At 43.8% G+C, this 20,003-nt stretch overlaps 1 non-coding gene across 1 annotated transcript; it reads left to right on the top strand.

Moving 5' to 3' along the window:
• Positions 1–14,658: 14,658 nt before the first annotated feature.
• Positions 14,659–14,822, top strand: LOC142441750 (U1 spliceosomal RNA). Its single transcript, XR_012783098.1, has one exon. It is a non-coding gene; the product is annotated as a U1 spliceosomal RNA (small nuclear RNA).
• Positions 14,823–20,003: the final 5,181 nt, after the last annotated feature.

Here is a 20,003-nt window from a genome sequence, read left to right as displayed (position 1 = left end):
CCAGGTGGAGGTGGGCATAACTTGGTGATACGATACTCATCTTCCCTGTGAGAGACCGAGAGTTGATTCCCAGCCAATACATTGCATTCGCCTACCGTTCAGTGGAGGCTAGAAAGTTGCTGTGATACTGAGCAGGTTGCAGCAGGGTTTATAGACTAAGACAGACTGGGAGGACAGAGAAATCTACTTCTGAAACTCAGGCAACGAAAACTCTATGGATCAAAACAGAACATTGCTCAGTCCTTAAGCAATCATGAGAATGACATTGGCCTGGCAGTATTTCTTTCCACTGAGCGTGGTCACCATGAGTTGGGTCTCAACTTGATGTCAACTAGCAAAAACAATGCGTGTTCACAGCACGCAGCAGTTGAGAGCAGCCCTGGGTCCACAGAGAATAATGTGATGCTAAATTTTTCCTGCAGTCAGGGGACTTGGAAGAAAAGGGTTGAATGAAAGCAGCTCATAATAATATCTAGTACTTACTTATCCAGTCCTGCATTGTGTGCTAAGTAGTATGTATTCTAAGCACCAAGACAGAGCAAAGAACTAGGTAGACAAGGTCTCTCATCCAGGAATCTCCTACCTTCTCCCAATATCCATGAAACCATTACAAGATAAACTATTATTAGTTTACAAACAGACAAATATCGCAGGACCTTCGCAGCTCTTGAGAGTGTTTTTCCCCAAGCTGTATATTGTGAATTAGGTGGGGGCTTACCTATTACATCATCATTTTTATATTCCACAACTTAAACGATGAATCAGACCTCTAAATGACTTACCCTGTTTGAAATCACTTTTAAATAAACATTTTATTGGGGGCTAATACAGCTCTTATCATAATCCATACATCCGTTAATTGTGTAAAGCACACGTGTGCATTCATTGCCCTCACCATTCTCAAACATTTGCTTTCTGCTTGGGCTCTTGGAATCAGCTCCTCATTTTTCTGTTTTTTCCCTCCCTCCCTATTCCCTCATCCCTTGTGAACCCTTGATAATTTATAAATTATTATTATTTTATCATAAATCACTTTTAAAAGGTATATCTTAACATCTTCACCCTGAAATTTTAAACTTGGTCCATGAAACCTTCCCAAAGGTCAAACCAACCTTATTAGTTAGATAAGTTATTTTAAAATAACTTCTCCCTTAGTTGAAAAGCCACTATTTACAGAAACAATGGGGTTGGTGAGAAGGCAAATCTTCCAATAAAAATGCCACTCATGTTTTTAAATCATTTTATTGGGGGCTCGTACAATTCTTATCACAATCCATACATACATCCATTGTGTCAAGCACATTTGTACATTTGTTGCCATCATCATTCTCAAAACATTTGCTTTCTACTTGAGACCTTAATATCAGCTCCTCATTTTCCCCCTCCTTTCTCATTACCCCCTCCCTCATGAACCCTTAATAATTTATAAATTATTACTATCTTGTCATATCTTACACTGTCCAACATCTCACTTCACCCACTTTTCTGTTGTCCATCCCCCACGGAGGAGGCTATATGTAGATCTTTGCAATCGGTTCCCTGTTTCTACCCCACCTTTCCTCCACCTTCCAGGTATCACCACTCTCACCACTGATCCTGAAGGGTTCATCTGTTCTGGATTCCCTGTGTTTCCAGTTCCTATCTGTACCAGTGTACATCCTCTGGTCTAGCCAGATTAGTAAGGTAGAATTGGGATCATGATAGTGGGGGAGGAAGCATTTAAGAACTAGAGTAAACTTGTATGTTTCATCGTTGCTACCCTAAACCCCAACTGGCTCATCTCCTGCCCACAACCCTTCTGTAAGGGGATGTCCAATTGCCTCCAGATAGGTTTTGGGTCCCCACTCTGCACTCACCCTCATTTACAATGATATGATATTTTGTTCTTCGACACCTTGTGGTCACACAGACTGGTGTGTTTCTTCCATGTGGGCTTTGTTGCTTCTGAGCTAGATGGTCACTAGTTTATCTTCAACCGTTTAAGACCCCAGATGCTCTATCTTTTGATAGCCGGGGCCACTCATATTTTTAATAAGGAGGCTCACCTTTTCAAAGAGAGGAGACACTTGTGCCCCAAACCCTACAAAAATATTCTGTGTTTGTGAATTTTTTGAAGATTTATACAATATAGCATTTCTTGGCACTTTCCTTATTTATTAAATGGATTCCTTTTTGAAAGTTTCAGTGTTTAGGTAGAATTATGCTCTCAAAAGAGATATGCTGTGTAGGAGCTGGAGGCACAGGGAATCCAGGGTGGATAATACCTTCAGGACCAGGGGTGTGAGGGACGATACTAGGAGAGTGGAGGGTGAGTGAGATGGAAAGGGGAATTGATTACAAGGATCCACATGTGACCTCCTCCCTGGGGGATGGACAACAGAAAAGGGGGTGAAGGGAGATGCCAGATAGAGCAAGATATGACAAAAATGATTTATAAATTATCAAGGGCTCATGAGGGAGGGAAAAAAGAGGACCTGATGCAAAGAGCTTAAGTGGAGAGCAAATGCTTTGAGAATGATTTGGGCAGGGAATGTGCAGATGTGCTTTATACAATTGATGTATGTATATGTATGGATTGTGATAAGAGGTGTATGAGCCCCTAATTTTAAAAAAAGAGATATGCTGAAGTCCTAACTCCCAATACCTATAAATGTGACTATTTGAAAGTCGGATCTTTGCAGATGTAACCAAGTTCATAGATAGGGTCACTAGGCCAGGCCCTAATCCAGTGACTGTCGTCCTTAATGTAGAGCAGAAGCACTGCTGAAATCAAGAGGGAAGCCAGCCAGGTGAGCAAGCTGGAGGCTGAGATTGGAGTAAGGCATTTACAAGCCAAGGAATGGCAAGGATTTCTAGAGCCCAGAGCTGGGAAGAAGCGACAACGAATCTTTCCCTCGAGCCTTCAGACAGAGCATGGCACCTGGAGTTGGGGTTTTTAGCACCCGGAGCTGTGAGAGAATACGTCTCTCTTGTTTTAAGCCACCCACTTTATGATACCTTGTCATGGAAAGCACAGGAATCTAATGCACCTGGTTAAAGGTCAAAGTCCACCACCCAGTGGTCAGTTTGTCCTCCTGTGGTACCGTGCAAACAGAGACTTCTCAGCTCCAGCCTTTGCATTTTCCAAATCGTTGTCTCACCACTTCCCTTTACATCACTTATATTCACAGCTTCTCTTGGCAACGGGACCACAGATTCAAGTCACTGGGTGACTCCTCAGTCAAGATCACCTGTAAGATGACCTGTGGCTAACAGCTCCTATTGGCAGGTTACCAGCTTGATCACGCGGTCACACCCCAGCGTGGAATTCTGGCTCTCTTTCCCTCGGGATGAGGTCTGACTTGCAGACACACATGGACACTGGCTGTGACTCGGCTCTTCCCACCATAGCAAAAAGCTTTTTGCTCATCTACTTCCCCTCCAGCACCCCAAGAGCTGACCAGAACCTGTCTATGCAGATGAGACAAGACAGAGGGTCACTTGGCTATAAGCCCAGAAAAGAGAGTGCCCAAAACATTCTCCACCAACACCCATAGCTCATAGGATGGATGTCTAGAAGCAGGTAGATGGCTGCAAACTGTCCCAGAATCAGGGGGCACACCCCTTTGACCACCTTCCTCACTCTTTTCTGCACAAGCAATTAGCTCTCAGACCAATCTTTTAACCCATGATTCTGCATATCACAAAGAGTTTGCCAACCTTTGATACTTTGTACCAACCAACAGTTTAGTTTTCTAACCTGAGAGGCTTTAATCGGAAGTAGCTGAAATCAGTAGTTCCATGTGCACCAGAACTGGGGAGAGACAGACTGAACAACAGGTGCATCTGCTAACCCGCTGGGGACCGTCATGCTATCCAGGCCTCAGACTCTACCTCAGTCTGGAGGGGAAACGGGTCACAGAGGTCGTGGCGAAGGACTACACGATGAGGCCTTAGCTCCCTCGGCCAGAGGAAGGGGCTAAATCAGAGCCAAGCAAGGTAGGTGATGTCCAGAACGTGAAAAGGGGCCAAGAAGCAAGTTCTCAAATAAGAGAATTTGGTAAATGTCAGTTGACTTTACAGAGCAGAGGGGACAATTGCGAGAGTTAAATATCTGGGACTGGGGGGTGGGGGAGGAATCAATCCTCCTTTTGTTTTCTACATCCTCCTAGTGACCAAGTGTGATGAGCCATCACCCCACCCGACCTAGTATCCAGTGACACCGAGCCTGCACAGCCTTGCTCTATGTGAGATCAGAGGTGCAATCTTGTGGATCCGGCACCAGCTGAACAACACCCCTGACCAGTAGAAGACATAGGGGCAGTTTATTTTCTTTTGAGGCCTATCCATGTGGGAGGGTTCATTGAGCTTCTTGAATGCTTTCTCATCTTTTACAATACTGTGGACGTTTTCTTTCAAAACTCTCAAATACTGTTCCTTTTGTTTGTTTGTTTTTTCCTTCCTCTCTTTATGTTTTGGACTCCCAATCAGACATAAATTCTTCCTCTTGATTGTGTCTTATTTAATTCTTGGGCTGCCTTCCTTTTTTTTAAATTCTTTTTTCTGATTGTTCCTCCAACAGATTAATATGAGGTTTATCTTCAAACTCACTGATTCTGTCTTTCACTGAGACACCTTCACCATTTCAATGCATTACCTATCACTGAAATCTTGGTCCAAGTATCTCAGTGCTGATACAACCACAAACACATAGGCCAATAGACAAAACTAAGAACCCCGACATAAATCCACTCACCCATACACAGCTGATCTTTAATAAAGGGCCAAAAATCACTAAATGGGGAAATCCTTTGTATAGGTGCCATCAAGTCCATTCCTACGCATACCAACCCTATCTACAACAAAATGAAACATCACCCAGCCCTACGCCATCTTCACGATTGTTCTTATGCTTGAGTCTCTTGTTGCAGCCATTGTGTCAACCCACCTTGTTGAGGGTTGTGGTAGTTTCATAATTTGGTGTCAACTGGGGACTTGAGAGGATTGAGAGTAAAGGGGTGGAGTCTGGTCTGTCAATTGGGTCAGAGCCAATGAGGCCTCTGTGGGGCCATGGTCTTCTCCTGAGGATTCTGGGAACTCCGGTATTCCTCCTTGGAGGCGGGAGACTCTCTCTCTCTCTTATCACAATCCATACATCCATTCATTGTTTCAAGCACATTTTTTCCATAATTTTCAAAACATTTTCTTCCTATTTGAGCCCTTGGTATCAGCTACTCATTTTTCTCCTCCCTCCCCCATCTTCCCCATGGTACTTTAAATAGTCTTAACCAGCTACATAATTCAAATGTATCTATTCTTCTCTTATCTTATTTATTCAATGTCCAACTTGCACATGCATATGAGGCAATTGAAAATAGTATGTATGGGTCAGGTCAGGTGTGCCTTAGTCCTCACTACAATCTCCTTGGTTTCCAATTCTTTAAAGAAGTCTTGTGTAGCAGGTTTACACAATGGAATGCATCATTTGATTCTTGGTTGCTGCTTCCATGAGCACTTATTGTGGATCCAAGCAAGATTAAAATCCTTGACAACTTCAATCTTTTTTCCACATAGCATGATGTCACCAAAATCCATTTGTGAGGATTTTGGTCTTCTTGACATAGAGTTGTAATCCAAGTGCTTCAAGTCTTCCTCACTTTCAGCAAACAGGGTTGTGTCATCTGCATATTTCAGGCTGTTAATAAGCCTCCTCTGATCCATATGCTGCATTCTTCTTCATATAAACCAGCTTCTCTGATGATTTTCTTAGCATACAGATTGATTAAATTTGGGAATTTTATGAAAGTTGTATCCTACCACCCAGATGCACAGCTTTCCTGATTTCAAACCAGACTCAGAAGAAAGGCCTAGCAGTCTAATTACAAAAAGAAAAAAAGAAAAAAAAAAGGACCAATGAGAACCCTGCAGAACCCAGCAAAGTTCTACTCTGACACACATGCGGCTTGGAAATCAACTCAATGACAAATGGTTACTGGTTAAGTCCAATGACTAGTATCCTCATGAGAAGAAAAGAGACAGACCAGAGAGGAGAAGGCCGTGCGAAGACCGAGGCAGAGACTTGAGTGAACTGGAAGCCATTTTCTACAAGGCAAAGGATGTCACGGATGGCTGGCAACCAGCAGAAGATAGGAGAGCGGCAGGGGGCAGATGCTCCCTCAGAGCCTCCAGAAGGTACCAACCCTGCCAACACCTTGACTGCAGACGTTTGGTCACGGGAACTGTGAGAGAATCCATTTCTGTTGTTTTAAGCTAGCCAATGTGTGGCCATTTGTCATGGTAGCCACAGGAAACTAATAGGCTTCCTATAATTGGAAATCACTGGGCCACAACAGGTTGCAGCCCACTAACCTCACTCTTCCTTGATCTCAGCCCTTTCTTATCTACCACACATCCTACTTAATTTGCAAATGTCTTGAATTCTCCCTCCTGCTGGACCTCAGTCCTTAAAACGTGGACAATTCCAACAGAGCTGTGCTCCAGCCCCCCACTCCCCACCTCCCCCAAGCTATGTATGTGACTGCATCCCCTCTTCTGCCAGCCACACACAGAGCAGCTACGAGAGCAGCTGCCGGGCACAGACCCACGGCAGTCGCGAGATGAAATATTACAAGATACATAAGGTCGTGCTTGGTCTCCAACCTCTGAGCCAGTTCACAATGTGAATCAAGAGCCAGAGACAGAAAATCATTGTGGGGGCAGCCAGGAAACAAACTGCTTGATGTCGCTTCTTTCTCACGTTCTCAGAACTCAAACTCAACTCCATTGAGCTGCTTCCCACTCACAGTGGCCCAATAGGAGAGAGCAGAACTGCCCCTGAGGGATTTGAAGCGTTGGGTTCTCTCGGAGGGCGGGCACCTTTCTCACCTGAAGAGATTGTGAATGTAAGTCTTCGTCTCCCGGTGCTGCCGTCATAAAAATAAGACCACAGTGGTGGCTCTCAAGAACAGACATCACGCTCTCAGAGCTGCAGAGGCTGAAAATCTTACACTCTGTTCAGTAACCACTTCCTCCCACCCCTCTGTTACGGATAGAGGGAGCTCATCGGAGGCTCATTTCCTATGGAGTTCCCACAAATGTACCTTGGGTTCCCACTGCCATCCTCAATCCCTTCTGTGGACCTCTCTGCTAGTTTCTGGAGACTGCCGGCAGTGTCTGGTGAATCTTTACTTGAAAATGGGTCCTCACCAGGTATTTGTCTTCTCCCTATGTGTGTGGTTTCTATATTGATTCTGCTCCTTCTATTAAACATCTCTAAGCAGTGATTTAGCTTTAGAACCCACTCTATTCCGTTCACTATGACCTCATTAAGAAAATCTCTATTTCCGATGACCGCCAGCCCAAGGCTATGGAAGTGGCAGCTGCCCGGCTGCCAACCAAACTGTTGGCAGTTTGACCCACCCAGCAGCTCTCTGGGAGAAAGATGCGATGACCTGTTTCCATCCACCCAGCAGCCAAGCAAACCCTGTGGGGCAGTTCCACTCTGTCACGTAGGGTTGCTCTGAGGCAAAATCAGCACATCGGCACACAACAAGAAGTCATTATTCTAGAAACTTCTTGGGCTTTCTCATTTTGGTGAGAAATCTGATCCCAAGAGCTCCACACACAATTCTTGCAACGTGATGGTGGCATGCATGGCCATGGCTTTCCTACAGGCCCCTTCTGCAGAGACCTGGAGCCGCCCCAACCTCTTCCAAACAGAGGACGTCTTTCCCAGCAACTCGTTTGGAGAGAAGTGGGTTTATGCCAGGGCTGTCAGTGGTTGGTGGTGCCGCAGAAGAAAGGTCTGGCAACCTGTCTCTACAAAGATCACAGGGCAAAAAATGCTATTGCCCAGTTCTACTCTGTAACACATGGGGTCTCTGCCCATTGGAACTGGCCTGGCAGCAGCAGGTACCATCTTAGGAACCTTTATTTAAAAGCATATAAAAGAAGAGCTGATGGATATCCGAGGAAGTCTCATGTTACCCACCAGCCCAGAAAATCTCACAGAGGTTCGAAATGTTAAGATAGCTTTTGCGGGGTCTCTGCTCCATTCCCACGGAGTCACTTCCACCCTGGAAGGAGCCTGGTTAAATCATTCCACCACCCAACCCCACCTACGCCCCCATGCTCTTCGGTTTCTTCTTGGGTTTGTCTTATTTGGGTTTTACTATTGCTTCTATAGCGCCTGGGGATAAGCTGCCCTTTGTGGGGAAATCTGCATGTGTGGGTGTCTTGGGTTGGTTTTGGTTCAGAGGCTGTCACTCAGCATCCCCCATCTTGGCTGCACATCCAGGTAGTTCCCAACCTTTGTTGTTCATTTTCTTCTCTCCCCAGTGGCTCTCACATGTCTCCTCCCATCTCAGCCAGCCACCCTCTGGGGCTTGAAGCTCCTTTTCATCCATGGGAAAATAGAGACACAAGAGGGCACGCTCGTGACGGGGGAGCTGGGCTCCAAACGTGCTTTCCTCTGGGCATGTCTGGCTGAGAGGCATGTGGCCCACACTCGCGCATCGCCGGGCATGTTCTGTGCTGACAGCCAAGGAGGCCCCCTATGAACACATTCAGTCGTCCCAATGTCTCGCCCTCAATAGGCGTCCTGGCCAGCCACAAGCATGTCTGCCTCGGCCACGTCTACACTGGGATCAGCGAGGGAAACCAGGCAGTCAGCCCTTGGAGTGGCATTCAAAATGAAATTCACAAGATGGAATGGCACTGGACAGGGAGTCCCCAACATGGGAATCTAAACTTATGAGGAGGAGTCTGGTGGTATCGTGGCTTCAGCATTGGACTGCTAACAAAACCATCAGTTCAAACCCACCAGCCACTCCACAGGTGTAAGATGATGCTGTCCGCTTCCATGAGATTGCAGCCTGGGAAACCCTAGTTCTACTCTGCCCCCTAGGGTCATGGTGAGCTGGAATGGACAATGTTACAAGAGAAAGTGTGTGGGGAACTCAGAACAGGAAGAGGTTGTACGAGGACACGTTCTCTATGCTCCTCTGGGAGGCCATGACTCTCGTGGAGGGAAGCCTTCATGTTTGTGGGATGGAGATGCATCTTAATCACATTCTCTGAACTCAAGTTACTCCCCACGATGTCCCGCCACAATAATGTCAATTTTGAAGGTGCTGTTTGCAAGCACATGGCTGCTACTGTGCGTTTGAAGGTGATCTGCCTGAAGGTTGTCTGCCATTGAGAGCAATCAGACCCGATGGTCTGTCTCACCCTGAGTAGAGCCCATTCTCTTCTGATAAGGATCAGAGATTGTTCCCCTGGAAAAAAGCTCAGGGACACTTAAGGTCAAACTAGCTCAGAGATGACCAAGGTTAAGGCACCATCTTAACTCTAGGCCCACCCCCCGCCATCTTGTTATGTATGTACCTTCCTGTCACATGCATGCCTCTAGTACCTCGCCTTCCTATTGTGAATACACCCCTAAGGCGTCCCCTTCCTGCTATGTGTATGCCCTTAATACAACCCCTTCCTGTTACGTATGTGTATGGCATGGCTTGCATGCCCAACATTATAGAAGCTTGTGAGAGAATACATTCACCTCTCGCTCCGGCTCCGGTCGCCATGGAAGAGGTGAGCCCTTGCATGTTCCTTTGATGTACCCTTCAACTACACAACCACCCCGTGGGCCCATTAGGTCATGGAAGCAGGTCCCCCAGAAGAGAGAGATCCTAGTTCTAATGTAAGAACAATTAGTTCTTGCATCATGGTCCGGCTCAATATTCATCAGGAAGGGAGCACAGGAGATATGAGTGCAATAGAAAAACGTGGTGAAGAAATTAGATGGTGCCCACCTATCAGATAAAATAGCATCTGGGGTCTTTAAGGCTTGTCTCCAAACAAGCAGTCCTCTAAGTGAGATGTCAACTAAGTCCACATGGAAGAAACTCACCATCATCAGTCACCAAAGGATTGTAAATCATATAATCTGAAGTTGAAGGAGGGGATAGTATCAGAACCTAAATTGAATCCAGTTTGCAGATGGCTGTGGATGGCAGTGGGAACCCAAGATACATTTGTGAGAATTACATAGAAAGTAAGCCTCTGATGATCGCCCACTATCCATAATAGAGGGATGGGAGGAAAGTGGTCACTAAACAGAGTATATTAGAACGATGAGTCTAGAAGATCAAAGCGATAAACCTAACTTCAATGGTTAAAACGTGTCCGTTGGACTACCAACTTCATATGGAAAGGGAAAAAGCCCAGAATTAGCATAGAACTCCTCAGGAAGGACAGAGTGGGAGGGCTTGCCTTATCTGACTTTAGCACATACTATACAGCCATAGTGGTCAAAACCGCATGGTATGGGTATGGGTAATGACCAATACTTAGACCAATGGAAAAGAACTGAAAACCCAGAAATAAAATCATAAGCAACAGACAACTGATCATTTATAAGGGCTCAAAAATATCAAATGGGAAGCAGATACCCTCTTCAATAAGAGGTACTGGAAAAACGGATATCTACCTGCAGAAAAATGAAGCAAGACCCTTATCTCACTCCATGCACGAGAATAAACTCAAGGTGGATCACAAACCTCAGGGGGGGAAAAAAACCCAGACTATTAGGGCCATCAATGAGGGAATTAGGACAAACCTGAGAACTTTGGCACAGGGAATATATGTAGACTATCAGAAATAGGGAAGGACACAAATACAGATGAGTCACAAATTGACAAGTGGGACATACTGAAGATAAATATCTGTGCACATTGAAAGACTTCATCAAGAGAGTAATAAGAGAGCCCACCGACTGGGAAAACATCTTTAGCAATAATATATCAGACAAAGGACTTATCACTAAAATCTACAATACTCTGTTAGCTTTCAAAAAGAAAAAAAAACTAGTTGCCCACTGGGGAGGTGGACAAAGGACCTGAACAGAAGTTTCACAAGGACAGAAGTCCAAATAGGCAATAAACATATGAGAAAATGTTCCTGATCTTTAGCCATAAGAGAAATGCAAATTAAAACAACAATGAGATATCACCTAATACCCTCAAAGACAGCCCAATTAAAAAATTAGAAAGCAGTAAGTGTTGGAGGGGCTGTGGGGAGACAGGAACTCTCGTCCACTGCTGTTGGACCTGTAGATATGTACAGCCACTATGGAAATTGATTTGACAATATCTAAAACAGATGGAGATTGAGCTCCTATATGACCCAGCAAATCCCCTACTGGATATATACCCAGAAGAGGCCAGAAACAAACCATGGCCAGACATTTGTGCTTCAATGTCCATCGCGGCACAGTTCACAATTGCACGGAGTTGGAAACAACCTGAACTTCCATCAACAGATGGATGGATTAAAAAACTGTGGTACATGCATACAATGGGGTACTGTGCATCGCTAAAAAGCAGTGATGAATGTATGAAGCATATTGCTGCATAGGAAGAACTGGAAGAAATTATACTAAGTGAAGTAAGTCAAGTGAAATTATACTAAGTGAAGTAAGGAAATTATACTAAGTGAAGTAAGCACAAAAGGACAAGTACAACATGAGTCCTTTGAGGTAAGTTTTTTAAAAAATACAAAAGGGGCATGGGGTAAAAAGCTACTGTATACAAATATTCCTGGGGTGAGGACCAGGTAGTATGGTAGTATGGCAAATCCAGGGATACATATAGTATCCAACTAATGAGAAGGGGGGTGAGAAAGAAAGAAAGGAAGGAAGGAAGGAAGGAAGGAAGGAAGGAAGGAAGGAAGGAAGGAAGGAAGGAAGGAAGGAAGAAAGAAAGAAAGAAAGAAAGAAAGAAAGAAAGAAAGAAAGAAAGAAAGAGAGAGACATGGGTAGCGGGGGAACAGGGTACTCACTCACCCAAGTGGAGAGTATTCTTTATATCCCCACAGGGAAATAGGGACCAGATTTCAACCCAATGCTCAAAGACGTGAATACAACATACCGGCATGAAGCAGTGAACCAATAGAGAGGTCTGAGGGGCCAGCCCCAATCCCAGCTATGTGGACAGCTCCCCATCCCTGCAGAAGAATTCACTTCAGAGGACAGCACTGAAGCTATAGCTCAGGGAGAGGGACATGTCTGATCAGAGAACACAGGAGCAGATGAAAGGAGAGGAAGAGAGAATGGAGAAAATCCTGGCCCACCAAGCCCTGAGGACAATATCCTTTCTCAGAGCAGCCAAAGCACAGAGAGGACTATATGGCAGGCCACACTATGAGACTCAATGTCCTTCACTGACCCATAGTGCTATGGGAGATAACACCAGAGACACAGTGAAGGAATTGTTCTTGATCTGATGCCACCACACAGAGGCGAAACACTATCGGTGTGCAACAGAACAGCAAGGGTAACAGAGTAATGAAGTCACCAGGGGATACCAAAAATAGACTTTGGAGCTAGGAGGTAGCACCCCATCAGACTCGACCTGAAAGCACTCCTAAAGGTCAGCAAACAGACCTTGAATGATTCACAGACTTTTCTCTTTTTTTGTCATTGATTTTTGTTGTTGTTGTCTTGTTTTGTTTTTTTCCATTGCTTTGTTTTGCTGTCTTGTTTTTTGTGCAGAATATTATCTCTGCAGGTCTATCTAGATAAGATAGACAGGAAAAACAATCTGGAGGAGAAAATAACGGGACTGGCAGTTCCAGAGGGACATGGGCGAGGGTAACTAAGTGGGTGTTAACAACCTCATGGACAAGGGAACAAGTAATCTAAAATGATGGCGAGGAGGGCATAGGAGGCCTGGTAGGCTTGATCAAAGGCAATGTAACCAAGAGGAATTACTGAAACCCAAATGAAAGCTGAACATGATAGTGAGCCAAGAGGAAAGTAAAAGAAAATAGAGGAAGGAACTAGGAGGCAATAGGCATTTATAGAGGTCTAAATGCAGGCATGTACATAAGTAAATGTATTTATATATAACGATGGGAAATAGATTTATGGGCAATTATTTATAGGTTTAGTATTAAGTTAGCAGATGGACATTTGGGCCTCTTCTCAAGTACTCCCTCAATGCAAGAACACTTTGTTCTATTAAACTGGCATTCCATGATGCTCAACTTCCTGACACAATAGGTGAAGCCAAAGCAGATGCATAAGCAAATGTGGTAAAGAAAGTTGATGGTGCCTGGCTATCAAAAGATATAGCATCTGGGATCTTAAAGGTTTGAAGATAAATAAGTAGCCATCTAGCTAAGAAGCAACAAAGCCCACATGGAATAAGCACACCAGCCTGTTTGATCACAAGGTGTCGAAGGGATCAGGTATCAGGCATCAAAGAACAAAAAATCATATTGTGAAGGAGGAGGAGTGTGGAGACCCAAAACCCATCTGTAGGTAGCTGGACATCCCCTACAGAAGGGTCTCAGGGAGGAGACAAGCCAGTCAGGGTGCAGGGTAGCAACAATGAAACATACAACTTTCCTCTAGTTCTTTAATACTTATCCCCCCTCCCTACTATCATGATCCCAATTCTACCATACAAATCTGGCAAGACCAGAGGGTGTACACTGGTACAGATCAGAGCTGGAAACACAGGGAATCCAGGACAGATAAACCCCCTCAGCTCCAATAATGAGAGTAGAGATTCCAGGAGAGAAAGGGGACGGTTGGGAAGAAAGGGGGAACCGATCACAATGATCTACATATAACCCCCTCCCTGGGGGATGGTCAACAGAAAAGAGGGTGAAGGGAGACATCAGAGAGTGTAAGACATGAAAAAATAATAATAATTTCTAAATGATCAAGGTTTTGAAAGGAAGGGAGGATGGGCGAGGAAGGGGAGAAATGAGGAGCTGACACCAACAGCTCAAGAAGAAAGAAAATGTTTTCAAAATGATGAAGGCAACAAATATGCAAATGTACATGGATGTATGGATTGTGATAAGAGTTGTTTGAGCCCCCAATATAATAATTTAAAAAACAAACTAACCAAAAACAACAACAAAAAACCCTGTCGTTGATTCCCCCCTGATGCACACTGGATCTGTTCTTATTTTTAATATTTTCTGTATTTTTGGTGGGGGCGGGGGTGTTTGTTCATATTGGCATTTATCTCAGATATGTTATATCATTGGAGTCACCCTCTTGAAATTGTGTTCTATGTTTTCCTGTGTTTTGGTTTATGAAACCCGGGGTTGATGAGCCTATAGGGACAGCAAGTAGAGTAAGGGTTTCGGGTGGGGGGACAGACCTACAGTGGTGGTGGAGGGGGATACAAGGAAGTCAATGCGAAGGAGTTCAAGAAGGAAAAGAGTGGAAACTGATTGTGGTAGCAATTGAACAATATTGCTTGGTGCGATTAAACTATGGGATGATGTGATATCTGTAATAACTCCCAATTAAGAGAGAGAGAAACTATGAAGTTGAGAGAGAGGAAGATCATCAGTCCTCAGTAAAGTGCGAAAAAGCTTATCCACCTCAACTTACACCAAGTGTTGTGAGTTCAATTGTGCTGCAGTCCTCGCTACTATACTTCCGGGTGTGATCCTGTTTGGAAAGAGGGGTTTCTTTGGTAAGCTCAGTATATCAGCCCCGAGTAAGGGGGGTTCCGAATCAAATCAGCAGTGACTCAATAGCCGTGAGTTTGGATAATCCAAGTGATTAACATGCTTAGCTGTTAACCCAAACACTGGATGTTCAAGTCCACCCAGGGATGCCTCAGAAGAAAGCCTGGTGACCTACTTTTCAAAAAAACCAAACTTACCTGGTAGAGAAGATACCGTGATCACGAACATGCTTTTCCCAGGACAAGGCTTATCCAATGCACTCCGGATATGCTGACCCCTGTGAACTCCCCAAATGTGGGAAACTCGACTGCATAATTTGTGGTAGTGGGGGACTGCATTCGCGCTCTCCCCTGGAAAAAAAAAACAAATAGGCTACTGAAAACCCTATGGAACACAATTCTCTTCTGACAAAAATGGTCTTGCCACAAGATACAGTCAACTCAAGGGCAACTGGCTTCTTTGGTACTGTTGTTATCGTTAGATGCCATCAAGTCCATTTCTATTCATCACAATTCCATGTGACCCGTAGAACTGTCCCATAGGGTTTTCTTGGCTGTGATCTTTACAGAAGCAGATCCCTGGGTCTTATCCCTACAGAACTGCTGGGTGGGTTCGAATCACCTATTAACCACATAAGTAGCTCGCATTATATTTCCATTAGACCACAGCGGTCTACATGTCTGCCCAAACTGTAAGGCTGAAATTCTTGGAAGTAGGGGCAGAGATTGGTTTATATATGCTTATCTCCTCCTTGAAAACATAAATTTAAGCCTACCAAATGGTCTCATGAAACCATTCCTCCTCACTAGGAAATAATGAGGCAAAGGTCTAAACGGAAGGCAGATATGTATCTGCACAAACTGCCAAGTCTTCCTTTGAATGCAACCATGGTGGCTTTGATTTAGGATATCTAACTCCAGGATCAGAGGCCTAACCTTGTTAAAATTGCTCTTAAATTCATCCAACGAAATATCAAGACCTGCTATCATCAGCTTCTGATAAAAGTAACAAATGTGATTAGGGTCCCCAGCTAATTGCTTTGCTTGAACAAGATCCAGTCATTGTTTTTCTCATGTTTGTCCTAATGATACCTTTTCCTCTTTCATGCCATTGAAAATACCGTTCTCATTAGCAGACAACTCTGAAACAGGAGGGTTGTTTGTTGGACTCAAGGCAAAGGCAAGCTTTTGCTAAAAGGCTCCAAAGGATTTTGCAAACAATTTCCACCCATGCCTTCCTAATCCAAAAGCTGCTTGTGGGACATGAATGCAGACAGCGTGGGCTGCTTACACAAAAACAAGCGCGGATAGAAAGGTTTACTTTGCAGGAGAGTGAAAAATTGCCCCTCCCATCTGGAAACGTCTGCATGTCCACATGACTGCTGGACTGTTGGGCAAACACACATGCCACCTTCTGTGGACAACTCTGCTCTCTCCTAGCCTACTCTCCGATGAGCTGTTCTGTTACAATTGGGCTGCGCTCACATGACCATGTCTGTGGATCCTTCACAAGTCTCTTGGTAATGCTAATGGTCAAGCACTCAGCTACTAAGCAAAAGGTTAGCAGTTCAAGTCCACAGAGCCGCATTTCAAAATAAAGGCCTGACAATCTGATTTCTAAAAGTTGGCCACTGAAAACACTATGGAGCACAGTTCGACACGAACACATATGGGGTCTCCATGGGCTGGAAGTGACTTGAGGGCAATTAACTGATTACTGGTGGTCCCTTTGAATTGCCATCAGACATGACTGACAGATTAGTCAAAGGCTCCTCCAGCTCCCTAACGATAGGCTTTCCAAGAAAAGTCCAAGAAGGGAAAGGCACTGGATAGTCCTGAAACAGAATTTCCGATACTTTTCCTAACTGGTTTGTTCATAATTAATCAGACAGCTTAGCCAGATTTTTCTCCAGATGAGCTTTAGTGGTTTAGAATTTATCACTTATATTCCCAGTGTCTTAAGAATGCATTACGTTTTGTGTTGCTACTGGTTATTGCTGCTATAGTAGTGGCTGTTAGTTGCTGTTGAATTAGCCCCTACTGGTGGCAACTTTCTATATATACCTGGCCCTGTGCTTGCGGCATGATCACTGGCATAGATCCATCACCCTTATATTAGTTTATCATACTGTGATGGCTTGTGGAAGTCATGCCACCAGTATTTCAAGTGCTAGCAGACCCAGCCAGGATTGGCAGATGGCACCAGAGCTCCCCAGGCTAAAACAAATTAGGAAAATGAATCTGGTGAACTAATTCTCAAAGCACTGGCCAGTGAAAATCTAGCAGTGGAGCATTGTCTGACACAGTGCCAGATGATGAGCCTCTTGAGTTGGAAAACGCTAAAATAAAAATGGGAAGAAGAACAGACTAATGAGCTCACAGCCATCGAGTCAATTCTAACTGAGAGCGACCCTTTAGGATAGAGTAGAACTATCCCTGTGGATTCCCAGGACTGTAAATCTCTGCTATTGTAAAGTGCCATTGAGTCCATTCCAACCATGGCAACCCAGTGTAGCACAAATGAAACCCCGTCCCTTCCTGCCCCATCTTCACAATTGTTCCTGTGCTTAACCTACTGTGTCAATCCATCACGCTGAGGGCTTTCCTCTTTTCTTATGCCCCTCTACGTTACCAGGCAATGTGTCCTTTTCCAAGGATTGGTCTCTCCGGACACGTCCAAAGTATTTAAGATGAAGGCTCATCATCTTTGCCTCTAAGGACGACTCTGGCCCTACTTCTTCCAAATCAGATCAGTTTCTAAATCCTTGGGGGAATAGAAAGCCTCTTCTTTTTCCCAATGAGGAGCTGGTGATTTCAAACTGCAACCTTGCATTTAACAACCTAAGTAGTAATCCACAAGTAGAGTAAATCTTATTGACATTGAGGAAGAAAAGCTTTTGGAATCTTCATTAGCTGAGGTGGTATGACTCATATTGAGAAGAGATAGCTCCAAATGTCCATTAATAATGGGAACATGAAATCATGAATCTAGGAAGTTAGAAGTTATAAAAAATGAAGTGACATAACTATTGATATCAAAAACATTAATGAGTTGAAATGGACTCATATTGGCCATTTTGAATCAGATAACAGAATCCCTGGAATTGCAGATAGTAGTGGAATATCATTTCATTCACTGTCAAAATGAACATTTCAAGATCTATCCAGCAGTACAATGCTGTCAGTAATAAGATAAGGTCCATATGCCTACAAAGAAGACTAGTTAATATGACTACTATTAAAATTTATATACCACTTACTAGTATCAAAGAAGAGCAAATTAAATATTTTTACAAACTTTTAAAATAAAATTATTGGTGGCTAGAATTCAAAAATTAAAAACAAAGAAGAAAAATCAAATCATTGTGAATGAGGGGAGTACAGATTGGTGACCCAAGACCCATCTGTAGGAAACTGGACATCCCCTTACAGAAGGGTAGCAGGGAAGAGATGAGCCAATCAGGGTGCAGTGTAGCAACGATGAAACATACAACTTTCCTCTAGTTCCTAAATGCTTCCTCCCCCTCTCACCCCCCACTATCATGATCCCAATTCTACCTTACAAATCCGGCTAGACCAGAGGATGTACCCTGGTACAGATAGGAACTGGAAACACAGGGAATCCAGTACAGATGACCCCTTCAGGACCAGTGCTGAGAATGACGATACCGGGAGGGTAGAGGGAAGGTGGGGTAGAAAGTGGGAACCGATTACAGGGATCTACATATAACCTCCTCTCTAGGGTACAGACAACAGAAAAGTGGGTGAACGGAGACAGTGTAAGATATGACAAAATAATAACTTATAAATTATCAACAGTTCATGAGGAAGTGGGGAGCAGGGAGGGAGGGGGGAAATGAAGAGCTGATAACAAGGACTCAAGTAGAAAGAAAATGTCTTGAGAATGATGATGGCAACAAATGTACAAATGTGCTTGACACAATGGATATATGTATGGATTGTGATACGAGTTGTATGAACCCCCCCAAAAATTATTTTTTAAATAAATAAATAAAAACTAAAAGAAAAAGGAAAATCAATAGTTGGATTATAGGGCCTCGGTGATACAAACCAATTGAGAGATTACATGATAGAGTTTTGTACCCCAACAACTTATTCATAGGGAATAAGAATACTTTTTCAAACACATGAATAGTAACTATATACATGGACCTCCCCAGATGGGATATACAAGAATAAAATTAATTGCACCTGTTAGAAAGTAATGATAGACAAACTCAATATAATCAGTTAGAACAAAGCCAGAGGTCAATCGTGGAATAGTCAATTTCTCATGAGACTCAGGTTAAAGGTGAAGAAAATTAAAACAAGTCTATAAAAGCCAAAATGTATTGTTTGTTGCCATTGAGTTTGTTCCAAGCCATAGCGACCCTATGTACAACAGAACAAAACACTGCATGGTCCTGCTCCATCCTCACAGTAGTGCCTATACCTGAGCCCATTGTGGGAGCCATTGTGTCAAGCCATCTCCTTGAGGACCTCCTTGGTTTTTGCTGGGCCTCCACTTTACCAACCATGATGTCCTTCTCCAGGGACTGGTGTCTCCTGACAATGTGTCCAAAATATGTAAGACAAAGCCTTGCTTTTCTTGCCTGTAAGGAGCACTCTAGTCGTACTTCTAAGACAAATGTGTTGGTCCTTTGGCAGTCTCTGGCACTTTCATTACACTTCACCAGCACCACAATTCAAATGCATCAGTTCTTCTTTGGTCTTCCTTATTCAGTGTCCAATGTTCGCATGCATCTGAGCCAATTGAAAACACCATGACTTGGGATAGGCGCATCTTAGTCCTCAAAGCAATATCCTTGCTCTTCAGTACACTGAAGAGGTCTCCGTGTGCAGCAGGTTTACGTAATACAACTCATCTTTTTATCTCTTGGCTGCTACTTCCATGAGCATTGGTTGTGGATCTAAGCATAACAAACTCTTTGACAACTTCAACCTTTTCTTCATTTACCCTGATGTTACCCATTGGTCCATTTATGAGAATTTCGGTCTTCTTGATATTGAGTTATAATCCATACTGAAGGCTGCAATCCTTGCTCTTCATCAAGTACTTCAATTCCTTCTCATATTCAGCAAGTAAGGTTATGTCATCTGCATATCCTAGGTTGTTAATAAGTGTTCCTCCAAGCTTGATGCCACATTCTTTTTCATGTAAACCAGCTCCTCTGATGATTTGCTCAGCATAGATATTGAGCAAGTATGGTGAAAGGATATTACCCTGATGCATACCTTCCCTAATTTTAAACCATCTAGTGTTCTCTTGTTCTGTTTTTAAAAACTACCTCTTGGTCCTGGGGCAGGTTCCCCATGAGCACAATGAAGTGGACCATAATTCCCACTCTTGTCAAGGCTATTCACAGGTTGTTATGGTCCACACAATCGAATGCCTTGGCATAGTCAATAAAATACAAGTAAACGTCTTCCTGTTAGTCTCTGTTTCAGCCGAGATGCATCTGTCATCAGCAATGATATCCCTTTGTTCCACAGCCTCTTCTGAATCTGGCTGGA

The sequence above is a fragment of the Tenrec ecaudatus genome, chromosome 2 (assembly GCF_050624435.1).
Source record: "Tenrec ecaudatus isolate mTenEca1 chromosome 2, mTenEca1.hap1, whole genome shotgun sequence".
Lineage (NCBI taxonomy): Eukaryota > Metazoa > Chordata > Mammalia > Afrosoricida > Tenrecidae > Tenrec > Tenrec ecaudatus.
This window is presented reverse-complemented; position numbering and strand designations above follow the sequence as displayed.